This window comes from Drosophila albomicans, chromosome X, assembly GCF_009650485.2.
Source record: "Drosophila albomicans strain 15112-1751.03 chromosome X, ASM965048v2, whole genome shotgun sequence".
In the NCBI taxonomy this organism is placed as follows: domain Eukaryota; kingdom Metazoa; phylum Arthropoda; class Insecta; order Diptera; family Drosophilidae; genus Drosophila; species Drosophila albomicans.
This window is the reverse complement of record NC_047627.2, coordinates 33,211,101-33,234,139: the sequence shown is the minus strand read 5'-3', so window position 1 is coordinate 33,234,139 and position 23,039 is coordinate 33,211,101. Positions and strand designations below refer to the sequence as shown.

At 40.0% G+C, this 23,039-nt stretch overlaps 1 long non-coding RNA gene across 5 annotated transcripts in view; it reads left to right on the top strand.

Moving 5' to 3' along the window:
* LOC117576619 (uncharacterized) overlaps positions 1 to 23,039 on the top strand; it is a 91,148-nt gene that overhangs the window by 45,264 nt on the left and 22,845 nt on the right. For 3 of the 5 annotated variants that reach the window (XR_007954889.1, XR_004572968.2, XR_004572960.2), the window contains 3 exons: positions 4,939 to 5,010; positions 11,918 to 12,034; positions 17,612 to 17,759. This is a non-coding gene — a long non-coding RNA (uncharacterized LOC117576619). The remainder of the gene's footprint in view (positions 1 to 4,938; positions 5,011 to 11,917; positions 12,035 to 17,611; positions 17,760 to 23,039) is intronic. The other 2 variants (XR_004572970.2, XR_004572969.2) reach the window with 2 other exon arrangements.

Sequence of the window (23,039 nt, the reverse complement as noted above, 5' to 3'; positions counted from 1 at the left end):
CGGGTCGGGGGCAAGAACGAGATGAGCAAGATGAAGACATCGAGAGGGAGTGACGTCGACGTCAGTGTGTGATAATTTGTTGATTTGGGCGAGTGTGCGTGTGTGTCTGTGTCTGTGGGTCTGTCAACTTGTTGCGTGAGTCGCCCCGAGGCACAACAATAGCAATAGCTTGGGCCAGACAAGTTGCCACACACAAACAGACGCACAGAGAGACTGACATAGAGCTAGAAACACAGACACAGACACATTCACGGACATTCTCATTCTCATTTTCATTCTTATTCCCGTTCCCATTCGCGTTCTCGTTCGCTCTCGGACTTTGGCACACACAAGACATTGTCTGCTGTGGGCGACAAGCTTTAGTATGTGCTTGTGTGTGTGTGGCATGTGGCATGTGGCAGTGTGGCAGTGTGTTAATATATTCATTGCCTTGCTTGACACAGCCCAGACTCTGACTCTGACTCTGACTCCGACACTGACTCTGACTGCGAGTGCGACCCGGACACGGACCCACAACCGGAAGTAGTAGTCAGCAAGCCATAAAAACTTAAGAACACACACACACACACACACAGGGAGACAGAGACACACACACTCACACAGTTGCAGTGGCAGCAAGATAGTCGCCACAAGGCTACAACAAGGAGGACATGAGAAGGAAATGTTTTCAGGCGCCGCCGTCGAATCCACATATGCTCTTGACTGGTTGACACACACTCGCACCCCTCGCACACACTCGCACCCCTCACACCCTCACCCACACACCCAGACTGAGACGCACACACACACACACATATGTTGCGGCTCACAACATGATGACATGAGGACGTCAGGACTTTCGTTTGGCTAGCTGCTTGCCTTGCCTTGCCTTGGCTTGCCTTTGCCTTTGCCTTTCCCTGTCTGGGATGTGGGTGACGGGGGAGGGGGAGGGAGAGGCGTGGCAGGATGAGTAGCTTGACTTTTTTTCTTCATCGTATGTGTTGCTTTTTTCTTCATTCTTTTCTTTTCTCGTTTTTTTTCGGGGGGAATGCGAGTGAAAGTGAGACACGCGCCGACGACTTTGCTTGGCTTGCCCAATTGGCATGTGTGTGTGGCTGTGTGTGTGTATGTGTGTGTGTGGGTGAGAATGACCTTGGCCTTACTTTCGGCTCGAATATGTGTGTGTGTGTGTGAGAGTTGGTTTGGGTTAGGTTGGGGCATGTGTTGTCTGCGCTTTGCTTGTAATTTTATGCGGATTATCATTACAAACAGACACCGACACCGCCAACGACATGGACACAGACAAGGAGTAGAAGAGGGGGAGAGTGAGACAGAGGGGGAACAGACACAGACACCCACATGCAGTGGCACGCGTAAGATTGTCAGACAGGTAGGCGCTTTGCTTCTCGTTTTGCCTTCTCCTATTCCGAGCCACAAGAAGACAGAAAGCAGCTGCAAGGTCAAGTCAGTTGTTGACTGTCGACGACGACGACGATGACGACGACGGGGCAGACAACAACATCAGCTGGTAGCATGGACAGCGAGAGTCACAGAGTGAGAGAGAGAGACAGTGAAAGAGAGGGAGAGAGGGCAAAGGCAGCTACCGAGGCCGGAAGTCAAAAGTCCAGGGCGGAAAAAGCGACACAAAAACACTTGAATTGATGGGGAGGAGGGGACGGGACAGGGAGATGGGCTGAAGTCTGGATTTTAATTTTGAGTCAGGCAAAAATGAGGAACACACACAGACAGACAGACACACACACACACACACAGACAGTGAGAAGGACAGACAGACAGACAGACAGACAGAGCGAATGAGGAACGAAGCACGCCTTCTTCCTTTGGCTTCCTTCCTGCTGTAGGTGTGAATGCTGTCTGTGTCTGTGTGTATGTGTGTGTGTGTGTGAAAGGGAGTGTGAGTGTGTTCGATTCTTTATTTGTTTGCAAACTCCTTCGCAATGGACCTTGGCTTGTCGGTAGCAAAAAGTCTGAACTGCGAACTGCGAATTGTGAACTGTGAATTGCTTTGCTTTGCTTTGCTCCTTGCAACACTGCTGCCTTGGCCTACCCCACGTCTCGCGCTGTGGCTGTGGCTGTGGCCGTGGCATGTGGCACAGTTTCGCATTGTCCAAACGAAGGTCACGCCAGACGTCTGCAGATTGTTGGTTGCCAGCCAACGCGTCTTCTCACTCCTCACTCTTCAATCTCAGTCTCAGTCTCTCGGCTTTAGGTTGTCCTGCTGCTGCTGCTGCTCGATGCTGCTTCCTCGATGCCTCGGCGACAGACGCAGCGAGGCGAAGCGAGACGTGGTAAATCCACAAGACAAGTCTCGACCTCCCCGACCACCCAACAACCCAAGTAGTCAAGCAAGCTACCTGTTGCCGACCAGCAAAGGGAGAAGCGATAGAGGGAGATAGAGAGGGAGCGGAAACGGAGAAGGAGAGTGGGAGAGGAGGAAGGAGAGGGAGAAGCGTAGAGTTAGAGGAAGATGTAGAGGGTGCCGGGTGCCTGGGCAGTCTTGTCATTGTGCTCGTTACGCATACGCCATGTGAGCCATGAAGAAGCAGCAATGTTGCAAAAATACTCATTACAAAAGTGCTGCTAGAGTTCCGAATGCGAATTTGAATCGGAATTGGAATCTGAATCCTATTTGCACACGATCAAATTAATTGTCCGTGCGGCGCTTGCAATTTTTATTGCAAAACTTTGATAGTAGACGGATTGATATTGCCCCGTCGATTGAGTACTCTAGGTTCGAGTGGGAGAAGGTCCTGCTGCTGCCTCCTGGCTGGTTGGTTGGGATTAGTGCGATGAGGTATAGCGAATGAAAATGGGAATGGGAATGTGTCTGTGAACAGCATATTTTCATTGCCCCAACTCCAGTTGCATTTGCATTTGCCATTTGCATTTGCACATTTTCCATTTGAATTTATTTATAGCACTTACTAAACTTTCTACGAAACTACACGCTACAATTCGGCGCAATGTGAAAGGAACAAAAAAAAAAAAAAAAATAATGAGAGTCAGCAGAGAAGGGAAAGGGGAAGAACGAAACAAAAAACAATGGCAAAAAAGTATCAAAACTGACTTTTACAATTTTACAATTTACAGTTTACAGTTCACAGTTTACACACAACACAGCAACACAGCAACAGCAACAGCAACAACAAAATAGACAACAGTGGAGGCTAGAAGTCTTTCTACAAATGCATAAATGGGCCAAAAAAATGTATAATTATTTTAATACGAAAGCATAACAAAAACGTGGCAGCGAAACGAAATTGCATTAACAATGCAGTGATCCCCCCTCCTCTCCTCTCTTCTGGACACGCCTCCTTTTGCCCCTTATCAGTAAAGTGCTGCTAATACCAAACACACACACACACACACACACTCACTCACACACACTCGTAATGTGGCAAACACGAGAAAAAATACCGCGCCAAATTATATTATAATTATATTTAAAATGCCACCGACGGCCTGACTATCTTCCTCTCTCTCTCCCTCCCTCTCCCCTCTCTGTTTCTCTCGTGTAGAACTATGACTATGTCTACAGCAGGCAACAAAGTAGAAAACACACAACAACAAAAAAAAAAAAAACAACATTATTTTTATGAAAGACAAAAAAATGATGAAGCAGCAGCAGAGAAGAGAAATGTTGTAAATTTTCGGTTAGGGAAAAAAACCGAAATGAGATTTTGCAGTTGCAGGACGAACGACCGCCAGACTAACTCTTCTTCTTGTTGTTGTTATCCTTGTTGTTGTTATCCTTGTTGTTGCTTTGTTTGCTCTACTAGTCAGCTAGTCGAATAGTCGGATAGTCGCAAAGTGTGAGCTTAGCAGACACTCCTCTTACTCCTCTTTCCCCCCTCTCTCTCTCTCTCTCACTTTCAACGCTTTGAAGCGGTTGCCTGCTAAGGACAAAGGATGAGTTTTCTAACTTTTGCAAGCAGACAAGTAAGACACGGTCCGCAATGCAAAGCGGCAATTGTAATCAGCACATAAATTGCGACTCATGTGGCGCGAGGTATTATTAGTCCCTATTACGTATTACGTATACGCCATGTGTACGCCCCAACAGTCAGTAATGCCCATATCCCAAGTTATGAAGGCCTCTCACGCATATTCTGCAAACAGTTCTTCAGCTCAATGTTCCTTCAATACTATGAAACTTCTCAAATAAAATTTAGAATCGATCGATAGCAGATCATAAATGTACTAGAATTTCGTTGACACAGTAGGAATTACATAAAGAGTCTTAGAAAGTAATTCAAAAGATAACACAGAGCGTATAATTTTATTAAAATCCAATATTATTTATAGCTGTGAACTCGAAATCACGGTTAAAACTCAAATTTGTCTCGAAGTTGCATTTATAAAAGCAAGTCACAAGTATTCGTTTTTGTGAAGCGATGATTTTTGGAACATACAACAATAACTATAGAGTTAAGGATTCCTTATTCCTAAATTTAGTTACGATCAGATAAAAAGAGAAGAATATATAAGTTATTTAAGAAACTCTTTTCTAATTGGAAAACCGCCTACTTACTAGGAGTCGTAGTTGCTTTAACTGACAGTCTGGTATATTTTACTACTGTATGGTATATTGTCAATGTAATACTATATCAATATACCAAATATAGCCTTTAGTATTTTTGTGGTTTATTAATTTGGTATACTTAAAGAATAATATCACACTGTTTTGCTATTATTCAAAATGTGTAGCGGATATCTCACAGTAGAACACTTGTTTATTATATTACATATAGTATTTAATACTACATTTAAGCTTATCGTAAATTAAGTTAAGTTTTCAGTATAAAATTGTACATTTTCATTATGATTTCATAATGAATGGGGTGAATGGGAAGCGTCTCATATTTTAGGATAATAGTTTTATTTTGTCTCATCATTTGTCGCACTTAGCTAAGATGACTTTCTCTTGCTTTATTGCAGTTTGATGCGCTTGAGAATGAAGTGCGGAATGTGGAATGCGGAAGCGCAGGCAGAACTGTGTTTAATGCTGAGGTAAGTGTCCATGGTTAATTAGCTTGAATTTATAGAGACTCTGAAGTGCTTTAGCATAATGATAATGGAAATGGCTTTTGGCTTTGGCTTTGGTTTTGGGGGAAGGTTTTTGCGACGAGGGGCGACCTCTGAGATTGCCGCAGTGTTATCGCTGAACCTTGACCCCGTGCAAACATTGACTGCTTTTTGGTTGTCAGCACACTCTGCGTATACGTGATGCACCGTACAAGAAGAGTAACTAAACAACCAAAAGCAAAAAAAGAGAAAGAGAATGGGTATGAATGAAGTGCAAATAAGTGGAGATTTTCTATTTTGCCAGATTTAAGCAGCCTCTGCTGCTGTTGCTGCCTCTTAGTGTGGCACGCACAACTGTACAGCGACAGCGAAAATCTCACTACAACGCAATCTCTCTATCTCTCTCCCTTTCTCCCTCTCCGTCTCGTGCTTATGCGCCTCTCTGTCTCGGCCCTGATATCGATTTGAATACATAATAATTCAGCGAAAACTTTGTATTACAATTTATTTAGTGCAGAGCATCGACAGCGCAGTTAACTGCGTAGCCAACGCTAAGTGCAGAAGCCGTTCTCCCTCCGTCTGTCTGCCTGTCCGTCTGTCCGTCCGTCTGTCTGTCTGCCGATTGCGCCTTCGCTATTTGCTGTTAGTTGCCAATCTTTCGATACATGCTCAGCCAATACTTTTGCCAACTTCACCGAACCTGCTGCAGCATTTCTTTCCTTTTTTCGGTTGCTTTTTTTTGTATGTGGGTGGACTGTAAAATTTGTGTCTAAACGCAAAACAAGGAGCACACAGAAAAAAAGAAAAAAGGAACATTGGCTTGGATGGCTGGGGGAGGTGGGAGGAAGGGCAACCAACCGTTCAATCAACACCCCATTTGACTAACAACTGCAACAACAACAGTAAGTAGAAAAGGAAAAGCAGAAGAAGACGACGACGACGTCGACCTTCAAACTTTGGCAGCAGCAGCGACTGAGACAGAGACAGAGACTGCGAAGCAGCAGCAGCAGCATTTCTCTATATACATAATACACACACACACACACAACAACACACCAACACACACACAGAGGCAAACACTATTCTAACGTTTCGCGTAGCTATAAAAATATTTTTTAACATTTCTCGCGCCGTGCGTACGTATTTTCTTTGGCTTTCCTTTCGGTTCCCAGTTCGCCGTTGCTCGCTGCCTTCGGTTGCCTTTTTATCCCTCCCTGCCCCACCCCCCTCTCCGCGGAACGGAGGGTTGGGGATATACCCCGATGCCTAACCCTCATCTGACGGTATATTTTAGGTATAGGAGAAACTGTTAGAGCGCTGAAAAGTTTGCCTCTGTTTGCCGAGCAGCGGCAGCAGCTGTAAGAACTGAGAGGTGGGTGGATAGGAAGAGAGAGGGGGAGAGGGGAGGCTGCTGTTTTCTGTTTCGCTGGGTTTGGCGTAGAGTTGCGAGTTGCTTCATAGTAACAACAGCAACAGCAACAAAACAGCCGCATCTTATTACGCTATCCTCACGCTCCCTCCCTCTCTCTCTCTAACTCTCTATGCCTGTCTCTGTCTCGCGCGCGTCTCTCTTAATCCCATTTACACTGAACGAAAAAAAAAAAACAGCAGCAGGAATAATAATAATAATAATAATGGAGCGTCTTATGTATTGCCAAAAAAAAAGAAGAAGGAAAATGTATTTGAAACTAAACTGCAAAATAGAAGCAAGACGACAGCGTGTGGCTCCTCTCCTCTTTCACCCCTCCCCCCAAGGCACTGGCGATTTCAGGCACCCACCCTCTCTCTGGAGTGTACTGCACATTAAGTTAACGCGGCGCTCGCTTTCCTCTCCTCTCCTATCCTCTCCCGTCCCGTCTCGTCTCGTCTCCTCCTCTCACCCGGTCAACATAAAGAAAGTTGTAACTATGAAAATTTTATAAATTCCGCAGATTTTCTGGCGCTAAGAAGGCTTCGGGCAAACGGGCAAAGGCAAAGGCAACGAGAAACGCGAAACGCGAGCGAGAAACGAGAAATGTGGCAATGGTGGAAATTGTGGAAAATGTGGAAATGGCTGATGAGACGCCCCTTGGCAGCATTTGAAAATATTCTTAGTGGGTGGCCATCATAGTTGTAAGTGTGTGTGTGTCTGTGTGTGTGTGTGTGCGAGTTAGTTGAGGAAAGTTTACGCGTAGTGTGGCAAGAATGGGGCACTAGAGGCGACTTTGCTTTGATGGCTGCGATTGTGGCCCAGATTATGACTATTACAGCTGCGAATAATGCACAAGATTCGCTCTCTTTCTCTGACTGTTAACTGCCAATAGATGAATCGGAGAGAGAGCATCAGATGGCATCACTGATTGATCATTGATTGATGAGAGGTCGACTCAATTTTCACCTGTTTCTTACTCTAGTTTTACTTCAAGACACACTCTCCACACACACTCTCCACACATCCTCTCCACACATACTCTCCACTGACCTCTCTACTCACACACACTCGCCACTCACAATCACAATAACCACTATCCACATATACTCTCCATACATACTCTCCACACACACTCTCCGCACACACTCTCCACTCACACTCTCCACACATACTTTCCACTCACACTCTCCACACACACTCTCCACTCACACTCTCCATACATACTCTCCACACACACTCTCCACTCACACTCTCCACACATACTTTCCACTCACACTCTCCACACATACTTTCCACAACCACTCTCCACACATACTCTCCACACACACTCTCCACTGACACTCTCCACTGACACTCTCCACACACACTCTCCACACGTACTCTCCACACATTCTCTCCATACACACACTCTCCAAACACACAGTTAACTGTCAATAGTTGAATAGTTGAATACAACAGAGAACATCAGATGGCATCACTGATTGATCATTGATTGATGAAAGATCGCTTCAATTTTCACCTGTTACTTATTCTTTCTTTAGTCAAAGACACTCTTACGGACACACACACACTTTTAAACACACTCACACAGACAGCGCAAAGGAATTTTGAATTTATTTTTAATAAAATTCATAAAGCGCATTTCCTTTGGCGTTCTCAATCTGCCGTCTCCTCTCACTTCTGTCGTCTGCTTACTTTGGTTTCCTCGCCCACAGACAGCTATGAAGGAGTAGCTGTGAGAAGGGGAGGAGGGGGCGGAGACTCTTCTGCAGCTGACTGGCAAACTTCATTGCGCTTTTTGATTATTTAGAGTTTATTTGATTAACAAAAAGCGTCGGGGAAAGCATAAAACATGCAACATGAGCAATGAAAACAAACGACAAATTCAATTAAACTTAATAAGGATGTCTTTGCTTTTGCCTGCCGCCACCCCCCTCTTCCCCCTTCCCCCCTCCTCTCTTGGTCTGTTGTTGTTGTTGTCGATGTCTTTGCCGCTTCCTTGCGAAATTGAATTACATATTTAACAAATTAATTGGGCAAATGAAGTTGAGTTTCTATCTTCTACACCTGGCGCCTTCTTCTTTGCCCCCCCCCCCCCCCCTCCTCTCTCGTGGTCCTCCCCTCTTCTCGGCAAGCCAATTTTTCCCCTAGAGTGCACTGATTAGCTTCGAGGAGCACTTGACATCCTAATTACTTTGACTCCATCGACTCAATGCAGCTGCAACTTTGCCATCTTATTTATCTATTGACTTGTTGGAGAATTATTTACGACCTCAACTTGAAATGCAAGTATTTTTCACTTGTATTTGATTTCTGAAATTCATTTCATCCTTTAAGACTGCAATCGCTATGGCTAACTAAGCAACTTCCTAATATTATTTATAGTTAATAGAGAACTTTGTAAGATTCCATGGTTGAAAATCTGGTATATTTTGGTACATATATGGTATAGTATGGTATATTTCGAATATATTTAATCGATATACTAAATATTGCCTTTGGTCTATTTTAGTATGTTCGAAGTATATTATTTGGTATATTTTGCCATTGTATATTTCATAGTACAAGTTCATCGATATTCCAAATATAACCTTTGGTACATTTTTAGTATATTTTGAGTATATTAATCGGTATATTTCATGCTGTGGTACATTTAGTATACCATATGTCGTGCAATTTTCACCTTTTCTTATATATGAATTCTTTTTAGCATCAATAGTTATTGAGGAATTATTTATGACTTGTGATGATAACCAATTTTAGTGTTGAATTCCTAGAATTTAGTTCCAAACTTTTACACTTTCAAATTTATTATTATTAAAACTAATTTTTAATAGATATTTGACTATTTTAATGACTTTCAGTTATTGGCGACTTAATATAATTAAGAAAACATATGTGTATGTACTATCGATACTATCGATGGCTTACTATCGATAGTTCTTTACCTCTACTTAATAACTTTTTGTAACAAATTTAATCAGTTTTTTGCTAGCTTTACTATTTTAGTTAGCTTTCTAATCGATGTGCAAATGCTCAGAATTATATTTTCATCATCAAAATTATCTACTGCGATTGCGAGTTCATTCTTTGACATTTTCCCTGCAACATAGTTTTCCATTTGTGCTGATTTTCTGGCAGCAGCAAGCAGCGTTGTTGCTTGCGAGTAGGAATAATCAAAAAGAAAATAAAAAGTACAAAATCGATCGATAATTTTTAATGTAGTCGTATTTCTTTTTAAGCGCGCGCTTTCTGTACCTTTTTGGCTATAACGCTGCCGCTTCAAGTTTTGTCCTCCCGCTCTCCCCCGCCCCCGCTCCCCGCCCCTCTAGTTGGCTGCGAACCCGACCCGCCCCCAGTTATCGTTTCTATCGTTCTATTCCCGTTACCGTCGTCCTCTGCCTTCGTCCTCTTCTTCTCTCTGTGTCGCTTTTCGTTTTTTTCCTTTTTTAATATTTACCCAATTCATCAAAAAATAAGTAATTATAAACTTTTCAGTTTTTCTTCTGCCGTCTTGCGTCTGCGTCTACTATGCGAGCATCTATCTCTCTCTCTCTCTCACACACTCACACAGTCAGTTTTGTTCCCTTCTATCTCTCTCGCTCTCGCTTTCGCTCTTGTGTGTGTCGCTTTGTAAAAACGCTTTTCTTGCCCTTTTCTGACTGTGCAACTTAAATACACTCACACTACAGACACACACACACACACACACACACACACACACCCCGCCCGCGTTCGCGGCGTCGGCAAAGTAGAAAAAAATTGGAAACAACCCCGAAAAAAAAAGAAAGTAAAGTTTTTGTTGTATAAGCGAAAAACTAAGCTTCTATTCAAATTCTACGCCATCGAGTGCTTCGCTTTTATTATTCATTCATTCCATTCTCAGCGCTTTTGGCCTCCCGCTCCCCCCTTCCTCCTCCTCCTCCACCCTGGCGTTCCCCCTGCTCAGAGCGTACTTTTTGTATTTTTGGCACAAGCAAAATGAAAGCACAAAATACAACAACAAAAAAAAAAAAACGAAAAAAAAGAAAGATGAAAAATGTTAAGAAAGAGGAAAGTTTCCGATTACAGCATGAGGCATTGGGGCATGGGTTGCAGCAAGGAAACGGAGGGGGAGAGGGAGACAGAGACCAAGTAACGGCATCGGGACTAAAGATGTAGCAAAGAGACGAAGACGAAGGCGAAGGCGAGGACGAAGAGGGAGGCAGCGGGTGCTATTGGCTGCTATCGAGTGTATTGTAGGCCCAGCACAAAGCCATCCACTACATAGTCCTTGCCACCCACTACACACATACACTTGCACACACACACACACACGCGCCTTTTGAGCATAAGTAGAATATAAAAATTTTGCGATTATGAATTTGAATAAAAGCGATACGAAGCCAAAAGTAAGTACGCAGTCAGCGTCGCTGCTTCTTCTTCTGCTTCTGCTTCTTTTTCGCCTTCTTCTCCTTCTTCTGCTTAACAACACTGGCTGCAGTTGCTGCTGTTGTTGTTGTTGTTGTAGTCGCTGCTTTCGCCCACTTTTGGGATCCTCATTTTTGGGTGGATTAGAAGTTGCTGCTGCTATTTGTGGAAATCTGAAGAAAATGCAAAGTAATTGTACTTCTGCTCCCCTTCCCCTTTCCCTCGCTCTGCTAGTTCCCTTTCCCCCCTGGTGTAGTTGAATTAAATGCCTGTTGAAAGCTCAGCGAATATGGGAATTTATCGCACACTTTTAGCGCTCCGATTTGAGACTATTTCGATATAGAAAATTTGTGGACTCGCATTTTGCAGAATCAGCCACTCAATGTACAACTAACACTCTTTATAGATATATACATATCTAAGTTTGTGTCTCCATTGAATATATGTAACAGGTAAAAGGAGGCATCTCCGACCCTTCATCAGCGTCAACTGCCAAGACGATATAGTCATGTCTGTCTTTCCGTCTGTCTGTCTGTCCGTCTGTATGAACACCTATATCTCAGAGACTATAAAAGATATAGATATAATATTTTTCGACAGCATTTGTTACATTTGCACGCAAATACTTTTATCCTGCAATTAATAACTATAGTATTTTTAAATCGTACAAATTTGGTTATCTGAGAAATACTATTGTATGGCAATTATACCTACAGCAATGTTTTTAGTTCTTAGTTCTTTGGGTGAAAATCTAATATATTTTGACCTCAATGTTATATTTTGAATGTAGTCGAGCACACTTGGCTGTAACTTTCTTACTTGTTAGTGTATGAGTTTCTCTAAATAGGAACTCAAATAAAACTATTGAATAATTCTTCAAGAATTTTCGATTGTATAAGCTTCCCTTTTTTATTTTAATAATTTTTGGAAACGAAAAAGGAAAATAATTCGGCTTGGTTACACATTCAAATTCTGAAATAATAACATACAATTCAACTTAATTGAAAAGTATTAAATGATGTCTTCAATAATTTTAACCAATCCAATACTTTTTTTCATTGTTTCTTCTAGTTTTGCTAAAGGCAATCAAAATTAAAACCAAATGTGGCATTATGAATCTATTTTAATGGATCTTACTCCAAGAATAATGTGAAAAAAGGAAAACAGAATTCGCATCAAATGAAATCGGTAAGCAAAAAAAAAGTACGCAAGATTGTTCAGTTTTGGCTCAGCCTTGTTGTGAGTATGTGTGTGTGAGTGTATATGTGTGTGTGTATGTGTGTGCGAAGGAAGTGAAGCCTACTGTTGCTGTTGCTGCGGTTGGCAAATGTTTAAGCTAAGGATTAATACTTCTTTTTAGAATTTCATACTTATACAAAGCATCTCCATCTCCATTTCCATCTCTCTCTCCATATTCTCCTCCTTCGCTTCCTCTGCTCACCACAAATGTTGCTTGAAGTAAACACGCACACACATGTAGACATGTACAAAGACGTGTGTTTGTGTGTGTGTGTGTTCTTTAGTAAGTATTAAAAAAGCAGTGCGATGGGAGTTGGGAATAAATATGGAGGAGGCAGAAGAAGCTGCTTTTTAGATGCTGAGAGAGAAATCCTTGTAAGCAGTTTTCACTTCTGGCTGATTTTCAGACCCGACTGATTTTTTTTCTTAGTAAACACGGTCAATTTGCATCGTCAGAAGAAAAATCTTTGAAGGATTCTTTTATTTTGTCTGTTTAAAACTCGAAAAGTATAGAAAAGAGAATTAATAAACTTTTTTATTACAAAAATCAAAGTGAGAAATAATAATCTTTTTTTAATATTTTCAAATTCCATAATGATTTAAACAAAAGATTTTTATTTTTATGATTTTTGTCTAAAACTAAATAGTTGCTTCAAATCTCAAATTTACAAACTTGAAAAAACCCTTTTAAAATCAAGCGTTGCTAATTGAAGTATATAAAATAATAATATTAGTTAAATTTGTTAACTTTTAAAAACGTTTACTTTTTTGGGTTTTAGCAATTTATATTTTGTTTAGAATTAAATAATTGCTTACAAATTCGAATTTTTACTAGCTTTCAAAAACTCTTTATTATCAAACATTGCTAATCGAAGTATTTAAGATAATATCTGTTAAATTTTCTACATGCCTATAAATTTGATGCGTAAATGAAATATATATTTGCAATAATAATATTAAAATCCAACATTTTAGTTTGAAAAATCCGTCAGTATGGAATTGAAAAAAGATAAAAAAAAAAGTTTATTGTTTCTCTCTTCCATTTTTGCCTCGTTTTAGAGAAAACAGAAAATTAATGTCGCTTATTCTTCTTGAAAGATTGTTCTACTTACAATGCTAATTGATCGTTTTGGTTTATATTTGTATGCATATAGAAATGTTCAACAGTTAAAACAATATAAGAAAAGCGATGTATTAAAACTTGTCGCAAAAATAATACATGTGCTCATAGTTATCTTATTCAAATTATAATTCAAATTATTTTCTTTTTTATTAAAAGATTGGCTACCAAAACCATAAAGTTCTGCACAACAGTTCAGTAACAGTTGAGTAGAAGTTGATTAGAAGCACACAAACACACACAAATAATTTTGCATGCTCGAAGAAGAAAGAAAAAAAGAAACGGGTCTTTTAGGGTCGACACTTTGTTGTTGCTGTTTTCACTTGCTTCTGCTTTTTTTTTTACTTTGCTTCTGCTTCTGCTTCTGTTGGTTAGCCGAGGACGAAGAGTGGAGAAGAGGGGGGTGGCAGCAAGAAGATGAAGGCAAAGATGTAGATGGGGGCGAGAGAGAGGAGACAGCAACGATGGGGGGACGGAGGCGGAGGCGGAGGGTGGCTAAGGAAGCGCGCAAAATGATGAATAGAGTTACTCAAATACAACGCCGCTGCCTGCAGCACGATGGGATAAGTTTTAGGAGTGTGAGTGTGAGTGTGTGTGTGAGTGAGTGAGAGAGTGTGAGCAAGTGGGGGGAGAGGGGGAGGTGAGGCCTGCGTAGTTGAAACATGTTTAAAAATTTCTATAACATCTTTCGATGCTTCGCTGTGTTGTTTTGTGTTGTGTGAGAGTAGAATGGTGGGGGAAAGAGGAGGGGAGGAGGAACGACTTAGAGAGCGGCAGTCGAAAAAGAAAGAGGAGACGAATATATATTCGAATAGGGAGAATGATAGAAAGGAGGAGAGAGGCGCGAGTAAAGCAGCAATAACTTCTAGTTCGCTTTTTAATATTGTTCGGATTCAGAACATGCAATCTATGTAACTGTACAAGTATGTGTACACATGTGTGTGTACAGCTATGTATGTATGTATATGTGAGTGCTGGAGATGGAGGAAGAAGAAGAAGAACAGTAGGGGGGGGGGAGGCGAAGGTAAGTGAAGGAGGCAACGCAAGGCTTTTCATTAAAAATGCTCATAGTCATTTGATGGTGCGTGTGTGTGCGAAAGAGACAACGATAGAGGGGTGTGTAAGGCGTAAAACGGGGCATGATTGATAACTTTTGAAAGCTTACAAACTACGACACGCACACACACACACACACACAGACATACTTACGACAAGTAAGATTCAAGTTGACAAAATGTATTTAAAGCAGCGACGCTGATGACGATTATCAACTTTTGTATTTTATTAAAAGTAAAAAGCAGAAATTGAAAAGTGAATATGAATATTCGATTCAACTAGAAACATTATGAGTTATAATATATATTTAATTTATTAGTAATTTAATATCAAAGTTCAATTTTGAAGTAGTTCTGAATTTTAAATTCAATTGAAAACATTGTGGCGCAATTATCAGTTATTATTTATTTATGAAAAGGATTTCAAAGTAATTCTGAAAGTGTGTGACTAGTGTAAGAAGAAGAAGAAGAAGAGGAGGAAAGTGACTACTCTTAGTCATTATTCAGACTCAGCTGCGACTAGCTGCAAAAAGTATTCACTTGAATTTGATAAACAGCATTCACAGAGTTTTGCAATTCGCTTTTCGTATGTTTATTTTTAACTTATTGTTGTTACACATTTTGTCGACTCTCGCTCCGTCTCGCTCTCGCTCTTGCTCCCTCGCTCTTTCTCGCAGTTGTTTTGTGTAGCGTGCAACGAACTGCGAACTGCGATTCGTCTTATCGGCCAAACACAAAACTGAAAACGGGAACACGAACAGTGCAGAGAGAGAGAGAGAGAGAGAGAGAGAGAGAGAGAGGGGGAAGAGTGCGAGAGAGAAGGCGACTAAGCTGAGCAGTGATCGATGATCGATCTACTGGCAAAAGAGATGCAAGCTAAGATCACAACCACAACAACCACAACAACAACACAGCAACAACAACAAATGCAATTAGTCAGTGGCGAGGTCAAAGCCTTCAAAACAGTCGCCACACTCATTCACATTTAGCACTCGTATTTGTATTCATAATCACATCAGCATACACAACTTTATGTATGTATGCAAGTGTGTGTGTGTGTGTCAATGCCACGCAAATCGCTAAAGCTAAAGCTGAAGCTGAAGCTGAAGCTGAAGGAGGGAGAGAGAAGTCATTGCACTTATCACCACGCAATTCGTAGGGGGCCTCGCGTGAATCATTTTCGGTTATTTGTCTGACTATGCAACGATCCACACAGCGATCCACACACCATCCACACACCATCCACAGTGCAGCGCCTGCCTTCTAAGCTCCCTGTTTACACACACACGCACACATATATATACGTATGTATGTGCGCTCGCACTCTGCTGCAGTCATTGCCAAAAAAATCAAAAAGCTCTCAGCCCACACTCAATGCCAAATGCGTGGCGAATAAGAATGAGAGCGACTGCGACGGCAACGGCAACGTCGACTGCGAATGCGACTGCGACTGCGAGCGTCAGAGAGAGAGAAAGAACAAAAGCTGCAGTGAGATCACCGTCAGGTCAGGAGCTTTTAGACAGCCGGCAAGTATGTGTGTGTGTGTGTGTGTGTGTGAGTGTGCTGAGACTATCGCTCTCTGTGCTTAAGTTGTTTGCTATCTTTCTACATCGTTTCGTTTGTCCGCTCCTTTGGCTTCGCCCCCCTCCCGACACTCATGTCGTTAGTTCGTGTTCGTTCGCCTTGGCCATGGCCGCATCGCATCGCATCGCGGGTCAATGACTGCCAAAAAAACATACAAAATATTTTTCGGCTTTTCGGCAACAGCGCCAAAACTGAATAGTCACACACACACACACACACACACAAGCCACTGCAGCTGCGGATGTGTATGTGTGTGTGTGTGTGTGTGAACGGCATACAAGTGTCGTTCTTGTTCTGGTTCTCGTCGTTCGCGTCTCCCCGTCTCGCTCTTGCACTCGCCTTGCTGCTGCTGCTTCTTCTTCTTCTGCGCTGTCGCCTATGCAGTTGCGCATTTTTTCGTAGGCGTCTGACGCTTGGCAAAAAATATGTACATTCTACATACATTCCGCGATGCATATATTATATGGTATGCACACACACATATTTGTGTGATCATGAACAGAGGAATAGAGGATGACGATGTGTTGTGTTGTGTTGTGATTATTATTATACGAAGATCGCTGCATTAATTCATTTGTGATGTCTTTGACTTAATGACTAACATAATGTATTAATCTGGAAACTTGAAGGGACTTCAAGCGCTTCAACTAAGGTAATGCAGCACACTTATGTATGTATGTATATTTCAAATATACATTTATTATTTTGTATGACTGAATTCCAATTAGTTTCAGTACAGAATATTGCGATTCCCTTATATTATATTAGTTTTCAAATCAGTTGTAGTACAGAATATTGTGATACTCTTTTAACGCACGCAATAGCTGAGTGAGCTGACTGTACTGTCTGTCTCTCTGTCTGTCCTCTGTCCAATGCAAGTAGGCAGTGCATAAGCATAAGCTTAAGACAGTATAAGTAAGAATAGAAGTGACAACTGTGTGTGTGTGTGCGTAGTTGTAAACAGCGCAAAGGTAGAAAACAGACAGTATAAGTGCTAAGTATGTTTGTGCATAGAACTGTTCAGTGCAAAGTTATAAGTAGAAGACAGAGACAGTATAAGTGCTAAGTGTGTTTGTGCGTAGAATTGTAAATAGCGCAAAGGTATAAGTAGAAGACTCATAGTGAATAAATGTGTATATGTTTGTGCATAGTTCAGTGCAAAATTATAAGTAGAAGACAGAGACAGTATAAGTGCTAAGTGTGTTTCTTCAGTGCAAATAGATAGTGTGCAAGTAGAAGTAAAAGTATAAGACTGTATAAGTGCTAAGTATGTGTGTTTGTGTGGCGGCCATAGAACTGCTCTAAATTTGTGCTTATTGTATTTCGAGTATAAAAACTGTTTTGCAAGATTAGAACGGCTTCGCTGTTGATCGCAATTGTTGTTGTTGCTGTTGTTGTTGTTATTATTGTAGTTGCTGCTGCTGCTGCTGCCGCTGTTGTTGTCATTTAATACCCGAAATTCTAGTCTAACCGGATACAAGGTTCGCTGCATTATTTTGCATTGTGTTTTTATATATTTTTTGCATTTTTGTATTTTTTTCTGTTACCTTTTCATGGGACACATGTGTGTGTGTGTGTGTGTGTGATGTATTTGTGCCCTTTTGCTGTCTCTGTTTTCTTTATGAAAATGAGCAAACGCGTTGCGTCATATTATTGCACAAATACATATGTATATATTTACATTCATACACACACATATGTATACATAAATCTATTTGAATAATTAGAATTAATTTCGATTACATTTCTATCGTTTCGCATTTGCAGTTTGACGAAGAAGTTAATGAGAAAAGCTTTCCAGCTGACTTCACAAAATGCAAATGGAGGAAAAAGTGCATCTGAAATTGCATTTGAAATTGACACTAAATGGATATTACTTAAATGGGTTAAACAGTAATTAGCTTTGATTGGCCAGGTGAGTTCTATCAATTTATATACAAAGATAATATCAATTCACACACATACATACATACACAGTCAGAAATTATGCGAGTACTTGGCAATTACTTTAATGGCCGCCTTGACAGCTTCGTTTTGTTTCGGGTGTGTGCGCCATCTGTTGGCCCCATTGCAAAGCATCGAGAGCATCCCCCTCCTCCTCTTCACTACCCATATACTGCACTCTTGTGCCTCACCCTCTCTCGCTCTCTCTGTAAGTTGTTGTTGCGATCCTTTCTTGCTGCGCTTTTGGAGCTTTCGCTAGTCGTTGAACTGCAGCTGCTGCTCTCTTGCTTGCTCTCTCTGTCCCTCTCTGACTCAGGCTCAATCCTCGCTGGCCGCATTTTTGCTTCTCCTTTCCCCTCATCGTATTCTTGTGCTTCATCATCAGCAGCAGCTTCGTCGTTTGGCGCATGAGTAATTTGCTATTTGATATTTTTGTATGCACGCCTCTTTCACTGTATGTGTGTCTGTCTGTCTGTCTGTTTGTGTGTGTGTGTGTGCAAGTTTCGGGTTTTTGATATTTTGGGCAAACTGCACGCTGCTCTCTCCCTTTCGTTCACTCTCTCTCTGCTTCGCTGGCTGCTCTTGCCTTTTGTGTGTGTGTCTTTCTCTAACAGCCTCGAGATCGCGTCTTTACGTGTGCATTGCATTGCCTGCATGTGTGTGTGTGTGTGTACATAGAAACAGCAAAAATCTCGCTGCTGATCTCTGTTCATTGTTGCGTTGCTCTTGTTTTGGTTTCTGGCTTTGGCTTTGCTTTTGCTTTTTGCTTTTTGTTGTTTGGTTGGGGGGGCTTTTGTTTGGCTTCAGTTTGTATTTTTTGTAGGTCATTGAACCGACTCCTCACAACATTTCAGTTCAGTTCAGTTCAGTTCAGTTCAGTTTGTGCTCTGTTCTTTCCTAAAAACAAAAAATTGCAGTCAATTTACTCTGCGAACAATTTTCGGGGCTGGAATTTCTTCTGTGATGATTCTTCTCTCTCATTTCTTTCTTCTACTTCTGCTTCGTCTTCTTCTTCTTGTTCTTCCCCATTTCGGGTGTGGAGAATATTTCTATATATATATGTATATTCAACTGATATTTTCTTTGGGGGAATCTTTTTAATTAAACCTCGAATACATTTTTCTTGAAATTCGAATTTTTATGAAAATTTATTTCTTGCTAAACTAATCATCTGAATCATTTATAATATGGAAGTTTAGAATTTGAAATTTGTTTTCGATGTGTTTAAAACGTACCAAAAATTTTACTCAATTATAATGATTATGAATAATACTAATATTGTAGATAAAGTTTTTGCTACTTAAATTATTCATTGCCTCGATCTTGATTGAAGTGGGAAGTAGAAAGTTTAGCAAGGAGAAGAGTCACTCATTGGCTTACGTGTCGTATGCGTAATTTGACTACGAATAGAACACTAGAGGGAAAGAGAGGAAGGAAGGAGTGAGGAGTAGAAGAAGCAGAAGACTGTGCAACGTTGCAAGTTGAATTCATTAAATTAGATTGCAGGCAATTAAACGCACAAAGGCTGCGTAATTAAATACGATCTGGTTTGGTTTGTGAAATATATACGTATGTGTGTGTTTCGTGTGTGTGTGTGTGTTGCAGGTTCTCTAACTCTCATTTACACACACACACACACACACAGAGAGTACTGGCTTCGCATTTCATTCAATTTGCAATTAATTAATAAGCAACGATTTAGCGCAAATGCAAATTGATATTAAATAGCGCACATTAGCGGTTGCACACCAAAACGAAAAGCCAGACAACGAGGCAACTAGGCAACTGTGCAACTGTGCAACTGCCAAGGAGTTGCTTGCAACTTGCATAAATACTAATATCAGCGCATTAAATTGAGCTCCTTTTTCTGCATTTCCCTGCACAGAGAGAAAAATGTTTGGATTGAAAGAATCTTGATTCAAGATCAGATTTTTAGATTGAAAGAACATTAACTTAAGATTTTAATGATAAATTTGCATTTTAAGATTTATTCCAGATTGAAAAGTAAATTGCAAATCTTGATTCAAGAACTTTTCGATCTTAAAAATAACAATCTGAAAATACAATTTTTGGTTTGAACTAATTTTTATGCTAAATTTACACTTTGAGCTTAGAGAATTTAGATTTACACTTTAAGATTAGAAACATCTTATTTTAGAGAACTTATCGATCTTAAAAAAAAAAAACGAATTTTGTTCTTGTTTCTTAAAATATTGGAATTCCCTTTCTTTATAATGAGAACCTAACTTCGGGTTTTTTTTTGCTGTTTATCCCATTAAGTAGAGATGCAAATCTTTGCCTTGGGTTCAAACTCTAGTTTGTAAACAAATATTAAAAAAAAGTAAATATATTTTGGTTTGCTTGAAACAATCTAAATTTAAAATTGTTTGATATTGATTCACGATTTGATAATCTTGATAAAATTTCAAGATTTTTCCATTCTTGAAACAAGACTTTTAATCTTGCATTAAGATTGTTTCATCTTCGCAATCTGATATCAATTATATGCAATTTAGAATTAGTGTAGAACATTTAATTTTGATTTAGGATTTTCTGGGTTCAACTTTAAGATGAATGAAGCAAGATTATAATCTTGAATTTCTAAATTGCAATCTATTTATTCTTTTTTTTTTGGTTTATATGAAGATTTTCTTGATTCAATTTCAAGATTTCCATTCTTTCCATTCTTGGTAGATTTTTGCTTTAAGATTTAAGAATAAACCTTATTGATTAAATTTTGACATACAAACAATCTTGAATCCAGATTTTGTTCTGGATTTGACCACGTTTTTTCTTTCTGTGTATCACTAAAAGTATGCAACTCAAAGGATATTCGGTTTTTTTTTTTTTTTTGGAGTTGGCACCGTTAATCGCAACAAATTGAGTGCATCACTTGGAGAAGGTTGCAACAAAAACACACACAATTGTGTCGCAATTGACTTTTCTGACGTTGCAACTGTGCAACTGTGGCAAGTGGCAAGTGGTAGGGGCAACAACAACAACAACACATTGAGAGAGAGTTAGACGCCTCGTCCAACTTTGTTGACTTTGTCTATGTTTGCATTTTTTTAGAGTTGCAACTGGAGTTGGAGTGCTTGTTATGCTGAATGCCGCATGCCGCATGCCACATGCTGCATGCCGCCTATGCCTCGTGGCGCTGACTGAATGGCTGCCAAGGGGTAAGGGGAAGGGACGACCGCAGCATATGCAGAGGAGAATCCTCTCAACTCAACTCAACTCAACTCTCGACTCTCGACTCGACTCTCGGAAAGGGAAGTTTTCGTTTCGTTTCCGCGTTTTAAACGCCGTTTTAGTAGTTTTCTATGCAACGTGTGTGTTTGTGGCACGAATGTGTGGCATCAACACGAGACGATGATGGGCAAGTGGCACATTTGTGTTGCACTCTTTTTCTTTTGTGTTTTGTGCTTTGTGTTTTGTGTTTGCACCATTCGCAGTCGCGGAGTGTGAAAAATGATAAAGCAAATGTTGTTCTTATTGTTTTTATAACTTTGTCATTTCTGACGCCTCGCTTCCTCTTCCTCTTCCCCTTTCTCTTCTTCTACTTCTTGTTGTTGCCCCTTTGAGTATGGAAATTATGAATGCGGAATTTTTGCTCATTATCATATTATTATTATTATTATTATTATTGTTGTTTTTGTTGTTGTTTCATAGAAGATTGTGCGTTAATCCGAATCGAATTCTTAATATTCTTCTTCAATATTATGGATATCAATATTCGATAATTACAAAAGAAACTCAAGTTTATCGAAATTAGCAAAATAAACTGAGGTTGAGGCTATTACCGAGTTAATAAACAAAAGTTAAACTTGAGCATTAAGTTTTCACAACTTTTTGTACTTAGATCTTAAAATTGTTAAGTATTCGCTATCGATATCGAAGTATATTCGATAATACTTATAAAAAGAAACCAAAATTAAAATTTTCTATTTCTGAGTTCACATGCAGTTGTTATTGGTTGCGAAGGGATTGGTTAACTTTTATCATACTTAAGTAATTGTTATCGATAACTATATCGATAGCGATACTCGAACGTTGCAAATTAAATCCAAGTTTGTTGTATTTCATTTCATTTTGTGTCGAATTCAACATTAACAATGTGTGCTCTAATCGACTAAAGAGTCGATAACCATAGCGATACTCGATAGTCACTAATTATATCCAAGGCTATACTTTTTTTCAGTTGACAAACCAAAACATTGTTTTTTTTTAGTTGTTTTGTGTCGAATTCAGATACTTTGAGAGCCATTTGAGGACAATGAGGACAAGCGAAATCTGTGTCCTAAATCGATAAACAGAGCAAGGATTAGTTTCCGAGTTAAGAATATGATTCGATAAATGTCTCCCAAGTCTATAAGCAGTTGAAAGATTAGTTAGTTAAAAGTCTCCTATGTCGATTAAAAGTCGAAAGGACTGCGCTTAATAGTAGACAACATCTGATTTGCTTCGAGTTGAGAATGTGATTCGATAAAAGTCTCCTAGGTCGATAAACAACATTTGATTAGTTATCGATTTAAAAATGTGTTTCGATAAATGTCTCATAATTCGCTAAACAGCATCTGATTAGTTATCGAGTTAAGAATGTGTTTCGATAAATGTCACCTAAGTCGATAAATAGTCAAAGAACTATGCTTAATGTGAAAGTGATTCGATAAAAGTCTCCTAAGTCGATAAACAGCATCTGATTAGTTATCGAGTTAAGAATGTGTTTCGATAAATGTGTTTAGGGAGTTGATTGTGATGATTCTATGAGCCAAATGTGGAGGACTTTAAGCATAAGCTGTCCAAGAATGTGAGGGATAAGTGTACTTACATAGCAAGTGCTTGAAAACGGAACTTGAATGTGTTTAAAGTTGAGGTTGAGATTGACCTACCTGCTTTGGATCCAGGTCGAGCTCGGAGTTCGGAGATCGAAGATTGAAGATCAAAGATCGACGTGTGTGTGTGTGTTCAACTTGAATCAGAGTTCTTTTATGGCATAGTCCATGAAGCCAAAGATATATGTATTTGAGAAGTCACTTTCTTTTGCTTTGTTTTTGTTGTTGTTGTTTGTTTGTTTGTTTGTTCACTTGAAAGTTGCACTTGCAAATCGCACAATAACACAAACAGGAAAAAAAAACGGAACAGAATCGTTTCTCAGCACTTGAACAAAAAGAAGTGAAAAGTTTGTCAACACTTTTGAATCGAAGCGCGTTTGATTTTTCTCTTGTTTTTTTTTTTTTTTGGGGCTTAG